This window comes from Falco peregrinus, chromosome 1, assembly GCF_023634155.1.
Source record: "Falco peregrinus isolate bFalPer1 chromosome 1, bFalPer1.pri, whole genome shotgun sequence".
Lineage (NCBI taxonomy): Eukaryota > Metazoa > Chordata > Aves > Falconiformes > Falconidae > Falco > Falco peregrinus.
The window spans coordinates 65,081,264-65,103,583 of record NC_073721.1 but is presented as its reverse complement, the minus strand read 5'-3'; the positions used below and the strand labels follow the sequence as shown (position 1 = coordinate 65,103,583).

Here is a 22,320-nt window from a genome sequence, read left to right as displayed (position 1 = left end):
GCCGGGGCCGGGCCGGGCGGGCGCGGCGGCAGGGGGCGGCGGCGGCGTGCGCGGGGCTCGGGCTGCTCCGGCACCGCGGCGCGCTCAGCCCTGCGCAGCTCCGCCCGCGGCCGCCCGCGGCTCGCACGGCTCGGCTCGGCACGGCACGGCTCGGCGCGGCCAGCCCAGCCCAGCCTCCCCGGGACCCCCGCGAGCCTCCGCGGCTGGGGCCACGCTGGAGCCCCCTGCCCCGCGGCGGAGGCGAGCCGCGAGTTGGCGCGGCGGCCGGCGGCCGCCCGGCTGCGGAGGTGAGAGGGGGCGGCGGGCGGGGGGCGGCACGGCTCGGCACGGCCCGGATCGGATCGATCGGCGGGGGCTGCCCGCCGGGCGGGCGCTGGGCGCCGCCGCTCCGGAGCTCGGCGGGTGGGTTTCTTCAGACCCCCCTCACGACAACTATTTCGGATCGTTTCACCCCGCTGTGCCCGCTCCCTGCTGCCCCGGCGGGGCTGGGCGCTGGCCGCCCGGGCGGAGCGGGCGCGCACCGACCCCCGGGACGCTCCGGCCCCGGCTCCTTTTGCCCGACTTTTTGGGAAATCGCAGTTCCCACGGCGGGGCTTTTCGGAGTGGAAAATGGGGGTGGGGGGGGGCCCTCTCGGAAAAGAAGACGACACTACGCTGAGTTACGGCAGGGAGACGCTTAGAGAGAGCCTACTGTTTGACTAAAGCGTAAGGATTTCTTTTTAAAAAAAATATTGATGAGGAAAGAAGAGAGGCTGAAGATGAAAGTTTTTTTTCTTTAATATTTTTTTTCCTCTTCCAAGTCTTCGGATCTATTACAGTAGCGCCTTTCCTCCCCGCCTTCCATTTGTTTGTATTAATGATTTAGTAGCCGTCTTGCCTGAAAACTTCCACCGTGAGCGACTGCTGTGGGTTTTCAGGCAGTCAGTGACCTTAAAGGTTGGTTCAATGCTTTCTTCGTGCAAGATGTATGTGAAATAACCGCTGTGGGTTTGGGTTTTTTTTTCTTTTTCCGTCAAAAAAAATCCACCTGCTTTATAATTTAAAAGAAAACATCATTCAGTCAGGGAGTGATGTAATTCTCCTACCTAAGGGCACTGACTCTGATGCTTTGCAGGTGACTTGTCTTTTGCTTACTCTTTAAATTTATTTTAGTTGCAGTATTTTGTAGCTAGGAAGTAACATATTTAACCAGTGCTCTTTGAGGATGTATTTTGTTAAAATTGAGATCTTTCTCTTTCAAAAAAAATTTTTCCCCTGATTTCTTCCCCCTTCCCCACCCCAAAGAAAACAATAAAAAAGATTAAGCATGAGATCAGTGGCAGAAAACCCAAAGGATTGGGGAGGCAGAATTCAGGCTAAAAACATTGAATCGTTTATAAAAAGGACACTTTCAGCCTTTCGCTTTTCCAAGCTCTCCTTCCACCTTTCCGTGGTCAAACTGTTCAACGCTTCGTTGCAAATAGTTTTAAGAAATTATTTCTGGTTTTCCTAAATATTAATTGTTCCTCCTCTATTTTTTACTGCACACAATTGTTCCGTGATAAGCACACAGCCCTCCTAAAAAGGTGACTATTGAAATGACCGCTCACCAATACGTGCTTAATGCATATTTTGAGGGGCTATTTTTTGAGGGGGTGAACTCTTAACTAGACTGGTGAAAAGTCTAAGAGAGATGTTGAGTAGGTGGAGAAAAAATTGATCACAAAAGGTTTTGTTTGCCGTGATGATACAGTCAGTTATTAATTGTAACGTGAACCAGAAGGGTGTTACATCTGTCACTGGTTTAAGTTAAAATAGTCATTGGTGTTAAGTTGGGCAAGTTTATCTAACGGTTAGTAGTATTTTGGGGGGAGGAGGCTGCAGAGATTATTGCTCTTGGTGTTAGGACTGGACGCGCTTTATCAGCTGAACGAACTAGATTATTGTACAGACATAATTTTCTATTTCTCTATCGGTTTCTTTTCAGTCTTTAGCAGTTTCTTAAACATTTGTCTCTAACAAAGTATCTGGTTTTTGGGAGTAGGGAGGTGCAGCTGGGAACGTTGGAAGTTTGGGGATAATGGGAGCAACAGGACGGTATTTATTTATTTAAAAAAAAAAAAAAGAGAGAGAGAAGTTAAGAGGTGAGGATTCTCTTTCTGGAGCATTCGGGCACTTTCCGGTGGGGTATGTCTCTAGGCTTTTAATTATTTATTTCACTTTTGTCCTTTAAAAGAATGAAGTAAAGCGAAACCAAAATGAAATGAAATAAAATTAGAGTAAACGTTGAAAAATAAATAAATAAAGGAATGGAATGTCTGAAAGCCCACTGCTTGATTTCATCATCCTGGTGGTGATGGCTTCTCGATAGAAGCGATATCTGCCGATATCACCCCTGTTCCATGGCTATAGCCTGGCCTCATTTTACGCTGCGTTTCCACTGAACATGTTGACGTGCTGCTGCTTATATAAGGGGAAGAACAAATTCAAGCAGATTAGTGCTTGGGATTTTGAGATCGGCTACCCAGATTGTGTTGTGGGTTTTTTCCTTTGCTTGGGGGAGCTGATAGGGAAGGCTGGAGAATGATGGGAGGGGGTAAAATGGGGATGTGTGGTTGGGGGAAGATGGGGGTGATGCGGGGAGCAGCTTATTCACATAATGTCTGCGCTATGCCCTTTTTCTTTTCTTTTTATAAAGCCCATTATCTCTAAAAACACATTATTCTCCAGCCTGGTCTAAAAAAAAAAAATAGTGGGAGGGGTTATCATAGCGAGGGGGTTTGGTATGGGAGTCATTAGCCCCACTGCTGCAAAACCAAGATACAGAAATCCATCTGCACCAACATTTCGGGGGGAGGGAGGGCGTAGAGGGGGGGAAGGGATGGATTGTCTATCTTGGATTAGCGAAGTGGAGCTTTGTATTCTTCATTTTCCTCCCCATCTTCTGCCATTTCCCCCCATCCCCCCTATCTGCACACCCGCTTTCCTCCTCCCAGCCCCCACCCCTCCGAAGGTTTCTCATCCCTTGACGAGAAAATTCTGTGTTACATCCTGATGGCTCTGCGGCTTTTTTTTTTTTAGTGCATCACAACAGTGGCACGATGACCTTTGCTTCATGCCACATAGATTTGGGTTCCTGATAGGACTGTGACTGCAGCTTGGGCACATGTGCACACGCTCATACACCCATAGTCATGTACCTAGGACAGGCCGTGATTTAATTCCGATTTTTGCGTGTGCGTCTTTGTGTGTGTGTGTGTGTCTGATAAACATTGGCAGAGGGTAGGGAACGCAGTAAATGCCAAAGGCACGTCCATCCATTTCACCAGCCTCTTTTACCGTGCTCTTTTCCTGGACATTGTCTCACACATCATGAGATTTTGTGTCGGGGAGGGGTGTGCCCTATGTGGATGGCAGGGGCCTCAGGGTTGGAGGGAGTGTATGCATACTGGGGAGGGAGGAATTGGGGGGCGCGGGGAAGGGGGGGGGGGGGAATGGACCTGACGATGCTAATAACATTATTTTGGTCAAATGAACGTCTGGTGATAATGATTCAGTGTAACCATCCGTGAAATACATGCTTGCGACACACTGGAATAAAGGTTACTCCAGGGAGCTCCGGCAGAGCCAGGCATGCTCCGGGGAGTGAGCCGTCCCCTTTATGGGGGAAACAAAATTCATAAGCACCCCAGGCCCCCTCCCTTCCCAACGCCTCCTTGCATGTCCAAGCTGGAGGGCATTGCGATGGAGAGGGGGTGGGCTGCACTGGAGCCAGGATCAAACAAAGCCTTCCCGCCTTGTCCTCCTGTGCCATCCTCCCTTGCCCTCTTTGAACTTACCCGTGCCGTTGATCCAGACGATACAGGAATATCGCCATTTCTATGCAGTCCCTGCTGGAGGCTGGAGGCTGGTGAATTGAGGTGGGGGGGTGGGGATAGCTCCTTGTGTTTCTGTTGTAGGATGTGCAGGAGAGCCACGGCTTTTTGGGTTTGAGTAGAGCAGGGGAAGGGCTGGGGTGGGGGAGCAAAGCAAGACGAGAGTCTCTTCCTCCCTCCCTCCCTTCCTTCCTTCTTTCCCCCATCTAGGACATGGGGAAGGGTTCAGCAAGCCTCAGCTGGTGGCTGCGGGTGACTGGTGCACTGGGGTGGGGGAGCTGAGGCAGTGAGAGGGAGGCTTTTCCTGGGTTTCAAGCAGGCCAGGACCCTCTCGAAGGCTCACAGACCTGCTCAGCACCCTCCTTCCCTGGGTGTGAAGGACCTCTTTGCTTGGTCACGGGCAGCTCACAACCAGGCAAAAGGCAGTCTTGGGGAGGAAGGTGCTCTTGCGGTTCTGCCAGCTGCTGCTTCTCATCTCCTGTGTGTGGCTGTGCCTGCTCTGAGGTCTCCATGTTTCTGGATTTTTCCAGTTCATGAAGCAATAGCAAAAGCTGAATCAATAGGTCTGTCCAGGGCTATTGTTTGCCTTTTGCTTTTCCCCATTTTCCCTGACCTTGAGGTGCAACGGTAAACTACAGCCAGGAAGATGGGGTAGGGGTGTGTCCTGTGCCCCACACTGTTGGTGTGGGTGATGCCCAGAGACATATTGCTTTCCCTCACTTCCGTGCTTTGTGCTCACCAAAGCCAATCTTGCCTCAGCTGCCTGTCTTCACCAGTAGTTAATTTTTGATCTCTCCCTGCCCTCCCTTTTACCACAGTCACTTCAGAATTGGTTGTCATGCTGCAGCTCCTGTGCTTGCAGGCCAGCCATGGCTGCTGTCGAAGATGATGCGGTGGCCAGCTAAGCAACAGGCTGTGGGTGCTGCAGGGCCCATGTGCCCGCTCCCCCCAGACATTGCCTCGCTGGTACTCTGTGGGATAAAGGTGGGCCCTGGCTTTGTGGTTCCTCTTATTTCCCCAGTGATTAAGGTACTAGCATCATCTTATGGCACAGTGAGCCTCCTTTTATGAATTATTTGTTAGCAGGAATAGGAAAGGTTGGAAAAAAAAGCATTATTGTAGGTAAACTTCAATGATTGCATTGTGAGTTTTGTAGCTCAGCAGTCCCTGACTGTGGTGCTTTGTCCTTCCTTGAGCTTGCACAGCCAATGGAGAAGAGTGAGCTTCGTGTGGAACTGGAACTTACTCCTCACCCTGAACGATTTGCAGCCTTGAAGTGAGAGGGGAACTCTGTTCCTGCAGAGAGTTCAGAAGGTGAAAGGTGGTGCCAAGGATGATTTCTGGTAGTGATGACGGTGGATTTTAAGACCTAAGTTTGTGCACAAAAAAAATGTGCCTTCTCCCTCCCTTACTTTCCTGCCTTTTCAAGCAAGTTACCAAGACATCAGGTGCTGGCAACTCTTACTCTTTTTGTGTTAGGATTGGGTTTAAACCCTTGACCTAGAGGATAACTTCAAACTGAGCAAGATTGTCTGGCATGTTTCTGGGAAGGGAGAACTTAGTCCCTTTCTTGTTGTAGCAGCAGTGGTGTTTCAGTGATCTACTGAACTTCTTGCTTTTGTTTCTGTAGCCTCCTCTGGGCTCTGGAGTTTACCTGTTTTGAGAAGCAGAGTTCCGCCCCCCCCCCCCCCGGCCTTGATCTGTCTTCCTTTGCCCTCTTCTCAGCTCTGCATTCTGGGCATTTGCAGGTGGATGTCTGGATAGTGGCTGAGCTGTCATATGCTGTGTCAAGGATAAGGACATACAGTGATCTGGCCAAGAACAAACTGAAGGAGCCAGAAGCTTTATGATAACCAAGAGCCAGGATATGACATGGCTTCTGACAATGATTCAAGAGACAGGGTGTTTAGTTTAAGGGAAAAAAGCTCAGCAACTTTATCTGCCCCTGCCCCCGCCAGCATGAAGAGGAGACAGGCTTTATTTTGGGACTGTTGCCAATGCAGCTGGAGTCAGAAATTACCCAAATTTTGGTTAATCTTTGGAAATTTTTATCAGCTCTCTTTTCCCCCTCATCCCCCTCTTCTAGTTAATAGCAGAGTCTGTCAATCTAGCAGAGGCTCTTAATTCATACAGCAAGTGGTGAGGAAGATATTTTGCGTTTTGGAAACCAAGATGCTGAAGGGATTGGTAGCTTCTTGAAACTAGCACGCGGCATAATCTTGGGTCAGGCCATTTGCTTTTTCTTTTCTTTGGTTTCTCCTCACATGGGCATAGACCAAGGCAATTTATGTATGTAAAGGACTCTGAGAATCAAAGATGGTGTTTTGACCTCTCTGCCAATCCAAACAGCCAGACCAAGATATGTTTTTAGAAGGGCAGCATGGGAGAATTTTGTTCTGCCTTTCTTCTTGTTATGGGCAGTGGATGGCATTTTCAGTACTTTGTGTTTGCACCTTCCCCCACCACCCCCCACCACCTTTTTTTTAGCATGGAAAAGTCATGAGCTTGGCTTAGGCCAGCCTGAGAATGGCTTTACTGAGGTCTAGCAGGGATGAAGTGCAGTGTCCCTGTAGTGGAATGCTTGGAAGAGTTGAGCAATAAGATTCCTAATAGAAATATGCCAGTGACGTTGGAAGATCCTGTGTTCTTCCTTAAGGAAACATGGGGATATGATTTCTCTTGTTGCTATTTCCAGAAAAAGGCACTCTCTGAGCACTGTGGGCAGATGTTGGGAGCTGTACACCATGCAACCATCTTGGCAGAGTCCTCTGTTTGTATAAAGCCTGCAGCCTCTCGGGACTCTGGGCTGCTGCAAGCATCGCTGTGTGGCTTTGCAGAGGGTGGCAGGGGTGTGCTCACAGCCATCAGTTCAGCTCGTTCTGAAATGTGGCCCCTTGCTGTAGAGCAGGGCCCTTCATCTGCCTTGCTTCCTTGTGTCTCTTAGAGCTTTTCCCGTCAGCCCTGTGCCTGAATTCTCTCCTGGGCATGTTCCCCTGCCTGTTTCTTGTCTGCTGGCAGCAGGAGTGAGCCAGGGTGTTGGGAAGGGGATGTCGGGGATGAGGGGGACTCTGTCAGCATATCTGTCGTCTCTCAGCAGTGTGCTCAGCTTCCGTCCTTTCCAAATTCCTTTACTCTGCCCTTGGTGGTGAGGGACGGCTTGTTTCGAATACAATCTGCTTGTGTCATTCCTGGCCCTGCCGCTTGTCATCCATCACATCATGGGAACTAATTAACACTAGTGGCTTTGAATCCTGGGAATGACAGTTCTGGGATAGTAGACTCTTTCAAAGATCCTGATGTTTCTCTTCAGAACTAGGGCAGCCCAGCCCAGGAGTTCATGGACTCTGTTGTCTTGTCTGCTGCACCAACCCTGTAGTGAGGGTGCGTGTGTAATTAGCAGGGAGGGCACCCAAGGCCTAGGCCTGCCTCATAATGCCCTTGACAGTGCTGCAGCATCCCCTGCATCCAAGTACCTCCCAGCAGCCGGATGAGAGCCAAGGAATGGGATAGAATAATTGATGAGGATAGGGGGAGGTATGATGTAAACCTTTTGAAGCTGCCGGTAGCTTCTCTACTGCCCTTTTGGGTACGTAACAGCTGTGCGTAGTCCTAGAATCTGCTTGTGAGTTTGACCCTGGGAGCATCTGCTCATGGCAAAGCATACTGTCCTGTGCCTGCTGCACTGCTCATCCTATTGCTGTGTTGATGGGAGGTGTCGTCAGGGGAATCGGTGTGCTGCTCCCGTGGGGATGACAGGATTAAAGGTGAGGCATCGGTCATACTGTGAGGCTACCCAGACAGTACTTGCTCCCCTTCTCCCTCTACTTTCTCTCCTTCCTACTGTTGTGAACCACTTCTAAGGAGGGGAAGAGTCCCATGGGGATGGAAAGGAAGGTAACTAAGCAAGAATATGTTTTCTGGCAGCTGAAGGGGGATGAGGAGAGGAAGAGCTCTCCAGCGGGGTAATTGTCTGATGAGGCCGGCTGCATCTGCAGAGCAGGGAGGTGCTGGCTTCATTTCAGTCTGCTGTGGCAGCCCATTTTTTTTTTCCCAATAATGTGTTAATTAAGCATTGATTTCAGGGGAAAAAGGAATCTGCTTGAACTGCAGAAACTAAATGGAGTGTGGAGGAACGGGATCTGGTGAGGGATGTGTGGAAGGACCTTCTGTCAGCTGTCTTCATGACCAGTCATGGAGGGAAGAAAGGAAAGGACTGAAGAAAAGCTTGTTCACCTTTAAGTTTAGAGTCCTTTGCTCTTCTTAAAGGAGAGTCTTGTTTCTTCTTTAACCACACAGTTTTCAGCTGATGTGTGCTAAGGAATTACCACGTAGCCAACTGTATTTTCTTATGAAATATAAGTAATTAAATATTTCAGTTTTATTAAAAAGCAAAATTGAAGAGAGGTTTTTCAAGGCATGTTAGCATTCAAGAGGCTTTTTGTTCATTTTGGCACTCCTGATTTTCTGCTTATGTAGTTACTGTTGTATCTATAAATTAATCAAGCTGTGGTGCAAGTTAAGGCACCAGTCATAATGGTGAACTTGCTCTCATTACTTGCAGTTATCTAGTAGCTGAACTGACCTTCATTTACTGCATGTGGGTACGTCAGTCACTGAACACAGATATAAGGTTGTGATGTGCACATTTAACGTTTTCTCTTCTGATCCTCAGAGCACTGGAAGGTGAGACAAGATTGTGAAATCTCGCTCCCTTGCTTGGCTGAAATTTCTTCTGTTCATTAGACTGGAAGAGCCAGTGGGAGGCTATGCTGCCCTCTTTTTGTGCTTCCACGTGTTAGGGATGCATAGGGAAGATAAGAGTCCTTGCTTGAGCCTGAGATCCTATCTGGAATAAACCTCTCTGCTGATGTGAGCAATGTATTCTTATGGCATTAAACGGTTTGATTTGAATTATTTTGACCACTGTGCTTTCTGTCTTCACTAGTTCTGGGAAATAATGGAAAGGAGGGAATAACCTGTCTGACCTTTCTGAGCATTGTGTTAAGCCTGAATTAAAGTGATCTCGGTCAGATCATGCAATAAATGAAATGGCAGCATTATCCTGAGAAGCAGCCTGTCCTGGCTGCTAAATTCCTTTCCGCACCATCTGCAATATCGCACTACAGAAGGATCTGCTGTAGCATCAGGACACATTTGAAAAGGAACAGCCATGGAACAACTATTTTCCAGGAAGTTTTCTTTGACCTGTTGCTGGCTGTTGAAACCCTCAGAATCACAATGGTTGAGGTTGGAGGGGACCTCTGAGGTTCATCTGATCTGACCCTCTGCTTAAGCAGGGCCCCTGGAATGGAAAAGGTGACCATGTCCAGATGGCTTTTGAATATCTTCAAGGAGGGAGGCACCACAACTTCTCTGGGAAACTTGTGTCAGGGCTTGGTCACTCCCATGGTAAAAACATGTTTCCTGATGTTCAGACAGGACCTCCTGTGTTTCAGTTTGTGGTTATTGCCTCTGGTCCTGTCACTAGGCACCACTGAAAAGAGTCTGGTGGCTCTGTCATCTTTACACCCTCCTTTCAGGTGTTTATTTATGTTGATAAGACCCCCCAAGTCTTTTGTCCTCCAGGATAAACAGTCCCATGTTTCCTAGACTTCCTTCGTATGAGAGATGCTATTAGTCCTCTTCATGGCCCATTGTTGGACTCTCCCCATTACGTTCATCTCTTTCTTGTACGGGGGGGGGGCGTACTCCAGGTTTGGCTCACCAGTGCTGAGCAGAGGGGGAGGATCCCCTTCTTCAACCTGCTGGCCACACTTCTCATGCACCCCAGGATACCAGTAGCTGCCTTCTGTGCAAGGGCATGTTGTTGGCTGATGTTCAGCTTGGTGTCTACCAGGACTCCCAGATCCTTTTCCACAAAGTTGCTTTTCAGCCAGGTGGCCCTCAGCATATACTAATGCATGACCCATGGACATCACTATAGTGGTATGGAGTGGCAGCAGAGCAGGCAGGATGGCCCTTAATCATTAACATAAGAAGCAGGATTCTGGAGTGCTTTTCTGGAATCTGTCAAACCAGTTTTTCACACAAGACATCACTTTCTCCATCCATGGAAGATTCAGAGTTATAGTTTGTAAAGCATTACGAGTGCCTTGAAAAGAAGGCTTCATGTATCAGAATAGAACAGAACAGTTCCAGTTGGAAGGGACCTACAATGATCATTGAGTCCAACTGCCTGACCACTTCTAGGCAAACCAAAAGTAAAAGGATATTAAGGGCATTGTGCAAGTGCCTCTGACAGGCATGCGGCATTGACCATCGCTCTGCGACGTCTGTTCCAGTGTCTGGTCAGCCTCTCTCAAAGTGTTTCCTGATATCTTGTCTGAACCTTCCCTGGTGCATCTTTGAACTATTCCTAAACATCATGCCTCTGAATAGTGGGGAGAAGAGATCATCACCTTCCTTTCCCATTCCCCTCCTCAGGAAGCTGTAGAGAGCAATGCAATCGCCTCTCAGTCTCCTTCACTCCAAACTAGACAAATGCAGAGTCCTCAGCCACTCCTCGTAGGACGTGCCTTCCAGCCTTTCAGCAGCCTTGTTGCTCTCCTCTAGATGCATTCAAGTAATGTCCTTCTTAATTTGTAGGAGATACTCCAGTTTATTTGATTGTTCTGTTACTATGGCCGGTTACATGCTGCAATCTTTTTGTAGACCATGAAGAAAAGAAATTTTAAATTATTGATTATTCTGTTGTTTTGACAGAGATGGGGGAATGCAGGAATCCTGTGATTAGACTAAGGCGAACCTTCTCAAGGGACTCTGTATGCCTGATACTGTATTGAAGTCCTGGGATCAAAATCTTCTGGCTTTTCTGGTCAGCTCATGCAACACTTTGAAAGAGTGTATGAGACAATATAATTTCAGGTATATGCATTTAAAATACCTACTACATATCTGTGAATCAAATGTTAAGGGCTTTATGGGAAAATACAAGGAAATAAGTTGATCCTTTATGTAATTTCATGTAAATCATTAATCAAATACGTATCTAGGGTGTATCTAACAATAGTGGACCAAAAGACATAATTTTGTTGAGTCGGGTCTTAAGGATTTAGCTCAATATAATTAGTTTTGTAAATGTGTCCCTGTCTTCCTTGTTGGTTGATGTGACCTAGTTAATGAGTTGTTAGCAGCTCTGTTTGGTACTACCTTGGGTCATAGGGTAAAATGGTGCCTGGGATGTTGTGGTACTTTTTTTTCAGAGGGTTGTAATTTCATTGAATAAATGTATTTTAGGAGGCTAGAGCGAGCTACGGTTTGTTTACTAAGACCACAGTGTATGGTAGAAATGCAGAGTGAAAAGGGAGTAACACATTGATAGGCCTTTGATAAGACAGTAACTCTTCTAAGAAGTTTACCTGATCACAGCAGTTCTTCCTTCCACGTTCACTTTGTTGCCGATGTGTAACGTGAGGCCGGAAGCTGATTTGCTTTCTTGGCACAACATAGGTCAAATACCTATTAAACTGCAAAATGGTCTGAATTCAGTAAGAAGAAATTTATTGAAGACAAATGAAAAGTACTGCACTTGGGATAGTGAATTCAAATACCTACATGTAAAATGGGGGATAACAAACCAGGCAACAGAACTGCAGAAAAGGTTCTGGGAGGCACTACAGTGAGTCAGAGACTGAACGTGAGTCAACAGTGTGGTGACGTTGCAAAAAAGCAAATCTCATTTTAGGGTATATTTAACAGGAATGTCACGTGTAGCACACAGGCGGTAGTTTTTCTACTCCAGCAGCTGCTGCTGAAGCCATAGCAGAGCACTGCATCCAGCATGAACAGCAAAACCAGAAACAGTGGAAGGAGATGAGGAGAGGGCAGCCAGAGCAGCGAGCGCCACCTGCGAGGACAGGCTGGGGTGGTTTAGTCTAGAGAGAAGATTGATGAGGGACATGGAAAGTCTTCCAATATTTAAAAGCTTGTTTTAAGAAGACAGTGATTAATTGTTCTCTGTGTCCACTGGGAACAGGACAAGAAGTAATCAGCTTAATTTGTAGCAAGGAAGATGTGGAGATAGATGCTAGGAAAAGCTTCATGAGTGTTTGGATAGTTAGGCATGAAAACAGATTCCTGAGAGAGGCTGTAGTGCCCTCATCACAGGAAGTTTTAAGAGCAGATGAGACAAAGAGACGTCAGATTTTATCTAGGCTGTTTTATTAGTTTTGACCAGTTCAGAAGAGGAATGGGCTGTCTGAACTCCTGATGTTTGGTCCCAACACCTCTCGCGCTCCCTGAAAGGCAGGTTTCTCCCCTCACGCGCTGTTGTGGTGGGAGCATGGCGGGGCAGGGCCAGGGTGAAACACTCCCTCTGCAAATGCCCCTGAAGCACCTTCCATGCTTCTGGCACAATCCACTTTTACAGTGCATGTCCCCAAAAAGCCTGAGGGAGCTTGTGCGTTTGCTAGTGTCACATTAGCATCCAGCACTGTAAGCCTTTCTATTTCTGCAGATAACGAACAAGCAGAGGGCTGGTCTGGCTTTCTGTAACCTTGTAACTAAGAAATGGAAGTTACTTGAGACTCTTATTCTGGTTACCAATTAATTTACACTGGGAAGATTTGGAGAAATGATTTGGAGATGGAAAAGAAGACTTACACTTCTGCTTTCACCTGTTAAAATACGCTGCAGATTTGTATCGTGTGTCACAGTTACTACAAGATGATTTTTCTGTGCTCTTCCATCAAATGTAGTAGACAAGGAGAAAGGATTTTCCTTTTTGCAACATCTTTTCTTCCAGTTGCCTAAAGCAGAGTAGTGTGGATTAGGCATTGCAAGGAGGTGCGTTAGCACCCCATGGATTTGAGAAGAGAGAACCTAACACCTGATTCAGTAAAGACATACACTTCAGTACTTGTGAAAGGGGTTCGTGGCACTTCCAGAGAGGAAGATGTTACTCTGGGAATGGGGCTCTTCCCTGAGGGTTCAGCAAAACCTTTCAGTGGCTACTAGTAAGTAATCCAAGACAGACTATGTGGTGTGTTCTGTCTTTCCCTGAATCTTAGATTTATGTGAACAGCCTATCTGGAGCCAGTTGGGCCTAGGAGCGAATTTCTGAGCATCTCCATTGCAGACAGCTGGTTACCTTAACAAACCTCAAAGAAGGAAGCTCCTTCCTTCTGGTTTAACAGAACATCCAGGAATATATGCTTGTTGAACTTGAACAATGTTGGGCTTGGCCACTATATGCGTGCACAGTTTATGATACAATTGTTTTCCGCCTTCTTACATAAACTTGTAACTGCAGGCTCTTTCCATTCTTCAGAGTGAGTGGAGGATGAAGATATTATCCTCTACTTCTTGTCACTAGAAGTGAGTCAGGTTTGACACACAAAAGTAGGAGGCAACAGTTTGTGTGTAGGAAGCTTGTTCTGTCCAAGGAAAATCTCAGGGTTATATGCAGGGTGTTAGTCCTGCAGCACTGCAAGGCTGGTATCTTCTGGAGCTTAGTTCACGCACACTCACCATTTGGAGCATATGGAGAGCTTCGCAGATTCAGACCTCAAGGGATGACTGGTGAAATGGTGGAAGGCAGGTTGGGATGGAATTATTTGTTTATGAGGCCCCATATTGCACCAAGTAATAATTGTTTATGAACAGTGCTGTGAAGTCAGGAGGGAAACATTGCAACCCAAAGAGATAGTAAGATATAACCTAATTATTGTTGTTGTTGTTGTTATCCCTGTCTATTGTGGTAGCACCTACACAATCCTTGTTCATACACAGGGCAAAACATGTTCCCTGCCCCAAAGAGCTAGAGAGCTAAGGATGAGACAGGAGACAACAGATGGACATAGATAACTGGGGGAGTACAGAAAAACAAAGATTGGTCAGCAGGATGGGTGGTATGATAGCATGTTGACAGCTTAACTGTTTTCAAGCTTTCTGTAGGCTTGTGGCAAAGGATTACAACAATAATTCAAGCTGTGGCCTCTGCTTTGGTGTTTTTGTGTCTGCGTCTTCCATCTGTTTTATTTAAACAGCTTAATTCTCACTTGATGAGGTTTTTCTGTCCCAAACTTTCCCATCATTCATCTGATGTAGTTAGGGAGACACACTAGTTCAGCAATGAAGTGTCCACTGCAGTTTTTAAGGGAAACAAAATTTTTATTATGGAAAGAGAATGAAACAGTAAGCACAGGATTTTGATGCTGTGTATTTAAAAAGATGCTGTGAAAAGACTGAGGGATCTCGGCAGTATGAATATCCAAAGTAAGTGGCATAATGCAAAAGCTTTGTTAGCTGAAGTGTTGACTTCACCAAGGTGGTGTAAAAACTATCTAATGCCGTTAACAGGCAACAATTTTGTGCATATGGCTGTATACTGGGGAGCGCCAGAGTTCCTGAAATTGTGGAGGGCTCTGTTTCAGCTGCACAGTGAGCAGTCATTCCAGATGTGTGGCTGTACCATGCTGCTGGGGAGCTTAGGCATGCTTGGCCTTAGGGGCTCTGCCTGTGCCAGTGGCTGCATTCACACGTGTGTCTTGTTTTGGGTGTTGCCTTGAGAGGGTCACAAAATGTGGGCTAGACATCAGGTCATTTTAGGGTGTTCTTTCTGAAATTTAATTATATCAAGTAACATTGTGTGATGCTGTGATGTCCTCTCTCTTTTACTGTGTGGTTTGTTATCATCACACAGTATGCCAACATCAGGCATATTATGAATGTGTCTCCTGTTAACCCTTGTGTTGCCAGTACCCATCTCCCACTTTGGCCTGCCATGCCATTTATTGTTCAGCAGTACAGAAGTGACTGAGGGACATTAGATGCAGCTGCATGTTTTATAGTGCGTGTGCAATGGTGAGTAGTTAAAATGGTCTAAAACTTAAAGTTTGAACTGTTCAGTCAAGTCTTAAGTAATTCTGGGTGAAGTGGTTTCCAGGAATCCTCCAATACAGACAAACTGCAAAATTATGGGACCTTTAGTGCTAGAACACATTTTTGGGGCAAGCATTTATGGAAAAGGGAGTTGGCTGTTTTGGGGGTTATTCCTGGCTCTACTACAGAATTCTGTGGACCTTTGGATGCAAGTAATTAAAAGCACTGTGGTTTTGGGCTTGTAATGCCTCCATGCTTCAGTTCATCCTTTATGCTTACTTAATGGATGGTGAGGTTTCACAGCTGGTTGTAGAGTTTTTAGGTTAGGAGCTGAAGAGTATGGAGAATGAGGACCATGTATTCTGCTCTTGAGCTGAACATAACGAGCTCTCCCAGCTTCTTTGCATATCATGCTCTAGCCCCTAACCATTAAGATGGTTCTTGCAGTGGTGAAAGCTAATCATATACTGAACTCTGTTGGCAGAAGCATAGACAGCAGGACAAGGGATGGGATTATTTCCCCATAGTCAGCACTTGTGGAATCACGCCTACTTACTGTGTCCAGTTCTGGCCTCCCCAGTACAAGAAAGACATTGACAAAATGCAGCAAGTCTGGCAAAGAACCCCTGAGGACAGTTACCCCTAGTAACTGGCTGCTGTTGGGTGGTTGTACCACTGACCGCTAGCCTTTGAGTGCAGTGGTCCAGTCAGTTTTCCATGTGCTTTGAAACACAACCGGCTGGTTCTGGCTGTCTATAAGTCATGAAATCACAGACTATCTTGAGTTGGAAGGGACCCATAAGGATCACTGAGTCCAGCTCCCTGCTCCTCACAGGATGACCTAAAACTAAACCATATGACTAAGAGCATCATTCAGATGCTCCTTGAACTCTTTACAGGCTTGGTGCTCTGACCGCTTCCCTGGGGAGCCTGTTCCAGTGACTGACCACCCTCTCAGTAAAGAACTTTTTCATAATGTCCAACCTGAGCTTCCCCTGATGCAGCCACATATTGATGTTTACAATTGTATTATTGGAAACTCTTTCAAAAGTTGTGCTCTCCTTGTCTTCATTGGGCCTGCCGCCTTGTCACAGAAGGTTATCTGGCTGATTTTTTTCCTTGGTAAGTCCGTGTTGCTGTTCCAAATCTTTGTATGCCTGGAAATGAGTTCCTGGAGGATTTACTGCATAACCTTCCTTGGGACTGATGTTAGGCTGATCAGTCTCCAATTCCCTGAAACTTCTTTCTTGTCCTTTTTGAAGACAAGTGCGACATTTACCTGTTTCCAGTCATCAGGAATCTCCTCCAATCACTGTGATCTTTCCAATGTGACTGAGCATGATCTGACAGTGACATCAGCCATTGTTGCATCCGCCAGTGCTGTTGGGGCATCTTGTGTGGTCCCAGGGACTTGATTATGCCCTGTTTGCTTAAATGGTCCCTAACTCAGTCTTCCTCTGCTGTGGATAGTTTTTCAGTCCCCTGGATCCTTCCACTGACCACATGGAACCGGAAAGCTGAGAACAGTCCTCGCCAGTGAAGACCAAAGTAAAAAGGCATTGAGGACCTAATTTTCCCTTTACTGTTACTTCCCCGTCCCGTTCAACTTTGGGCCCACAGTTTCCTTAGTCATCCTCTGGCTACCAGTGTGAATTTAGAAGCCCTTCTTGCTGCCTTTCACGTTCTGTGGATTTTGATGCAGTTTTGAGCTCTTCTACTTTTCATCCTTACGTGCCAAGGCAGAGTTTCGGTATTGCTCTGGGGGGGCACACCCCCACTTCCACCTTCTATTCGCTTCCTTTTGTGTTTAAGGTCTGTCAGGAGTTTCCCGTTCAGCTGCCTGCTTCTTTCCACACCCACTTGACTTCCCAGACATTGGACTGCTCTTGTGCTTAGAGGAGTTTGTTCTTTAAGATCAACCAGGTCTCTTGGGCCCCTTTGCTAGATTATCCAATGTAAGTGCTCAGTGAATGATTTCTTAAAGCTCTCCAGTGATTCTTCTGTCACCATAATTGTGCTGGGGAAATGGTTCTGTTTGTAAACTGATTTATATGTCATTTCAGATTTGGTGGTTGTTCTCTGTAATTTTTGTCTCTCTCCATGTTAAACACATTATACCTCTTCCCTCTATTTCCACATAAGTTTTTCTGTCTGCTTTATAGCCTCTTTTTGTCAGACTCTGTACAGATGTTTCCATGTGCTTTATTTGATGGTGGTTTTTTTTTTGTTTTTTTGGGGGGTTTTTTGTGTTTGTTTTTGTTTGGGTTTTTTTTCTTTTTTTTTTTTATCCCCCAACACCTCCCTTCTTTATACTGTCAGAGGTAAATAATCAAATGGAAAGGGCAGGAGGCACAAACTTTTTTTTTTTCTCCTCATTCTGCCATTGAGTTATTTAATGACAAAAGCAAATTACTATCTCTATTTCTTATCTCTAAAATGGGTCTCAAATTCAATAGAAGGAGTTTAAACTCTTCTTATTGAAGATCATAGACAACAGACAGATTTAGTTAATCACATTTAGCACACTCTTCATCTTAGGATTGGTTTGAGATTCTATCCGAAACTGTTCTCTCAGTTAATGGTTGTCAAACTTATCAGTAGATGCTGCCAACCTTCAAAATTCTGTGCTGTGCACCATGTAGCTTTATCCTCAGACTTCTAATAACATTGCTGTTGAAAGTCCACCTGAAACCATACTGTGGACTAACTACAGATTAATTGTCAAGAAACTGATGATCGCCACATATTTAGAAACTGACCTAATCAAGTTACGTATTCCATGTAAGAGTTTTGCCAGACCTTCATGGAGATTCTGTGCAGTCACTCAAAACAGTAAAGACACAGGTTCCTTGTTTCAACTCCTTCTGCAGCCCCCCCATGATTAAAAGAATTGGCATCTATCAATACTTTAGTCCTCCAGACTCTATGAAGAAAAATGCAACTGCAGTTGTATGGAGAGGAGTCTAGTTTTAGTGACTGTTAATCTATTTAATTATATTATTGTAGCCCTCAGCCATATGCAAGAATCTTGTAGTGTGTGGTGCTGTCCAAATGTAGAACAAAAGGTTTCTCTAAAGCGTGCCCCTCTGTGGCCTCTGATAAAGGTATTTTTCTATAGTTGATTGAGTCTCAAGTACTGCATCCAGACAGAATGTCCCAGAAGACTAACCTGCAGGAAGAAGTAAGATGAGTACTTGTTGGTGAACTAGGAGCACACTTGATACCAAATTCCTGTGTGCCTTCCCAGTTCCGCTATGCATTGCAAAGAGCAGAAAGCTTAATTTAGAAAATTACTTGTATCTTCAGATTAGTCTCTTCTGGAATGAATAAGGCTGAAGAGAGGTATGCTGAGAGCTGCAGAAATGTGCTGTGACAAGGTGTTTAAAGGTGGTATCTGGGCATGCACGCAACAGTAAAATGTTGGTTAAACCCCTTAGTTCACCTTGTCTGTGCACTGGGCTTTCTCTTGTACTCCTTTCCCTGTGCTAGGTGGTTATGGTGAATGGCGGCAGTACCCGGTGTGCACCTGTATATCTGTAGTATCTGGTTTTATAGTAGCCTTGCAGAGAGAGCAGAGAAGACAGGCGAGGCAGCCTTTGCTTTACGTCTTTGCTGAAGTCAACCACACAGTACTTATTCTAATGCTGTTGGTGTTGTGTCTAATCTCAAACGTGAGCAGACATAGAGCTTAGTAGATTGATGACCTCACTGTCTTCCCAGCTTTCTCTCCTGGTAACTAGATGGCTAAGAGGCTCAGGCAGTAATAAAGCTGGAAAACTCAAGCTCACCTAAATAAAGCTTGCATTTTGGGTGGCATAGTGTGATTAATTTCTTCCCTGAAGTCCTGCTTCAAATCCTGGTGAGACCATAAGTGAAAATGGCATGTGGAGGTCTTCATGTGAAGTTATTCCCTGCTTGGTGTTTATCTCCATGGCAGAAGTAGCCTAGGAAATGTGGTGTATGGCAGACCTAGGAGAATCAAGAGGATTGTGAAGAAGGGTTGTGGGAGACGATGGGTCATGGGCTGTTTGGCACACAGCTCTCCCAAACTTTCCCAAAAGCCAAGCAGGCATGTGCTCAGATACTTGCAAAATATGCACACTTGCACGCTCTGGTTGTGCACTCTCCCTGAACTCTCTGCCCCTGTGCCAAGATGGCACTTGCTGGCTCCTGCTGTGATAATATCTGCTGTCTTCTGCCTGTACTCTGCACAAGTGAAGCCCCTCGTGGAACTGAGGCTCATGCTTACTGTGACAGTGTTTTCATAAGGCTCAAACTTTTATTCTCCACCTCGTTCCTTTGAACTCAGCCCACCGCTCTGTGAATACTAACACCAGCCTATAAATTATCCAGCAGGGCTCTGGCACTTTAGCAGCCTGTTTTCTGTGGCATGCATGCATAATCGATCCAGGAGACTGCCTCTGCTTTTAGCTTGGGTGTTTGCAGAGACCTTAGACTTTCAGAGTTTTCAATCACAGCTGGCTGTATGTTTGTTAAGTTCTCTGCCTACCTTGTCTGCTACCCACAGACACACTTTTTCATCTGGCTGGGTAATATGTCATGTCACAATGTAACCTGCCATAAGTTTGGGGGTGATGCTATAGGCAATCTTCCTATGAGGTGCAGGAGCAACAGATCTCTGCAAGCACCTTTCATGTGGAGTATCATGCATCAGACTTTGAAAAACTCCACCCTGACTTACTACTTGGGCGTTGAGGATGTGTGTATATTTGTCTCCTGATGTGTCTTATTGGTCAGCCTACTGTGCAGGTGCTACTCTCCTTTTCCAGGTGAAACTCTTAGCATCATAAATGCTTCCCCTGTGACTCATTACTCTTAGCTTCTTTAAGGAGCTGGAAGTTGCCTTACACAGTTGCCTGCTGATCGTGTGTAGAGTTTGAATTCTGAAGAGGTAAATGGCTGCTCTAGCACTTGGCTGCTGGGGTTGGCTCCTTTTGCCTTGGAACTTCTCAGTGTCCTTAGCTCTGTCAACAGCCAAATGTCTCAGCTGTATCTTTTTTTCTCTGTTTCTAGGGATAAGTTGCCCCAGAACAGTCAGCCCTAACCTTTGTCTGAACTTCAAATGGAGTTGGTCTTGATTATGAAGGGTTCGCTTAACTCTTCCAATCAGTTCTTAGTAAGCCATCTTCTTAACACATCATCATGCACCCCTGCAAAAAGGTTTGGTAATTGCTTCCGATACGAGCAGTCAGTTCCCAGTGAAAGATCGTGTTATTTGAGAGGAGGAGGAGACAGGGTGTGGGTTTGGGGTTTATGTGATTTAGAACTGGCAGGGGTAAGGACTCAGAGAAGCAAATGGGGAAAGTTAAAGGAGTCTAATAAATGATTTAACTGTAGAGCTACTGGAGGTGTGGTTGTGGCTAACAGCATAGATGACAGTCTGGTAGCAAAAGAAGCCAAAAGAAGTGGGTGGAAAATAGGTAAGAAAAAGGAAATTTTACGAGCAAGACAGAAAAATGTGAAGAAAATTACTAAGCTTTCAGTGAGACAAAAGGATATAGGGAAGCAGGAGAGGCTGGGAAGGAGGACTAGAGAAAAAGTTTGTGAGTGAAGAAAGTGAATAGAGAGCAGGGGGTAGCTTCCTGATTTATGAAGTGTGCATCTAACAGAGCTTCATGTGTGTGCTGACCCCACTGACATCTGCACAAACTGCACAAGAGCTTGGCCAGCTTGGAACAGAAAGGAAGAGACAGGAGGCAGCACTGGAACAGGCGTCTGGAATGAGCAGGGGGAAAAAAGAGACAATCTCTGGAAAGGAAGAAATGCCAGGCAGTGGGTTGGATGTGAGGGAAGCGTGGGGAAATGCGGAAAGGAAAAATTAAGTGACGAGACTCCTTTTGAGGAGGAACAAAATCCCCAAAGAAATGCAATGCTTTTAATATTTTTGTTCTTTGATGTAAAAACAACCCCCAAAACATCCAACATGACTTCCCCTTAGGTGTCTGATTGGAGAGGTAGGTTGCAGAATGAATCATAGATGTCTCATGTTTCTAGGGTAGAGTGTGTCAAAAAGCAGATCGCGTGTTTTAGTGAAGTAAGAAAAAAGAGACTGTAGTCAGTATTGACACTGTCTGTTGAACGTTGAATATGTTTTTGTGCCTGATGGGAAATGTGTGTTTGTTTATTTGAGGCAGAGGATTTTCAGTGCATGTGTGTTGTTTAAGGGATGCCCAGCAGCTTCATTTTACTTAGCTGAAGAAAGAAGTGGTCTCCTTGGGCTCACTTGCTAATATTTGAGTTTCTGCAGTTACACTTCCATATGTGTTCTTCCTTTCCTGTTTGTATGGCTCTAATCCAGCTCAACTAACGGGGGATCTGACTGCTTACAAGAGAAACAGTAAAACTGACTTGACACAAAATGCTGCAAACACATGAAGAAAGCATTTAGGTGAAGGGCATTTTCCCTTCTAATCCTTCAGTTTTGTTAATATCAGGTGTTGCTTGTGATGGTAGCAAATAAAGTACTCAAATAGAAAAATGATTTTTTTTAATTGTTAGTGTCCTTTAATGGAATATAATTTGCCAATGACAACTTATGTTAGGATCTTAGACAAATAGCAAGAAAGTTTTGTAGGTTTTTGTTGTTAATTTTAAATGTGCTTGAAGTCAGTGTAAGATCTGTTAAAAAACAAGTGCAAGTTTCTAAATGTTAAGGCCTGCTAGCGAAGAAGATGCCAATTTTTTGTTCAGTTATCAACTTCCTTGATCCCACTCAGGTGACTGGGGTTCTTTTTTATATCAAACTCTGTGTCCGTGGTGAAAAAGTTTGAAGAATCATCTCCTTTTGGCCCACTTAAATTATTGGACAGGGTAGTAATTCATAGTGAGGAGAAACGCATGGATCAGCTACACAGAGGACTGCAGGAAATGAACATGTAAAGGCATTGTGAAGAAATGAGGGTGCAGGTTTGTATAGGATAAGGGGGTAGGGATAATGTTCCTTCTTTCATCTCATCTGCTCCTCAAATACTGCAGTTTGACCAAGTTCCTGGGAAGGACTCGACATGCAACTTGCAACAGGAAGGACAAAACATGGATGCATGGATTGTGGAGGGAAGATGTTGTGGGCGCAGTCCCAGGTATGGACTCAAGATAGCATTGTTATGGCATTGCTCCTTCATTTCCCACTGTGGGTCTCTGCAGCTCTCTTGTGGGATATCTGTTGCAGCTAGTCCTGCCCCTCTTTCCTGGGGCTGGCTGCATCTGCTTTTGGTCTGTTTCCTTCTCTGGGGGAAACTGTGGAGTCAGCAAGAAGATTCATGTTGGCCCTTGCCACTTTTCTTCTGGATGCCACTGCTTTTCAAAGCCCCTAATTACATTTTCTTTGGTAAAAACTAGGAATGAAAAACACACCTTCCATCAAGCGACCGGCCTGAGGCTAGAATCTGTAATAGTTTATCCTCATCCCTCCCTGACTTCTCTGTATGGAGAGGGAGAGGCTTGTGCTTACCCTTGGAAGAGCTCAGCTTTCTCTGCTTGTTCCGCTAGTGGAAGGTCTCTTGGGGAGCTGATGTTGGTTGGTAATGGCTGCTGTGCGTGACGAGGATGTGAAGAGGCTTGCTCTATGGGAGTGGGAAAGGAGTGAGGCCCAGCAACTCTACTG

The 22,320-nt window shown here is 45.7% G+C and overlaps 1 protein-coding gene across 21 annotated transcripts in view; it reads left to right on the top strand.

The window, feature by feature from the left end:
* The first annotated feature begins 29 nt into the window (after nt 1–29).
* NRXN3 (neurexin 3) overlaps nt 30–22,320 on the top strand; it is a 1,021,997-nt gene continuing 999,706 nt past the window's right edge. For 12 of the 21 annotated variants that reach the window (XM_055812565.1, XM_055812553.1, XM_055812545.1 and 9 more), the window contains exon 1: nt 31–287. The gene's annotated coding sequence lies outside the window, so the exon portion shown is untranslated. Of the gene's footprint in view, nt 288–22,320 lie in introns of all 21 variants that reach the window. The other 9 variants (XM_055812570.1, XM_055812560.1, XM_055812519.1 and 6 more) reach the window with 2 other exon arrangements.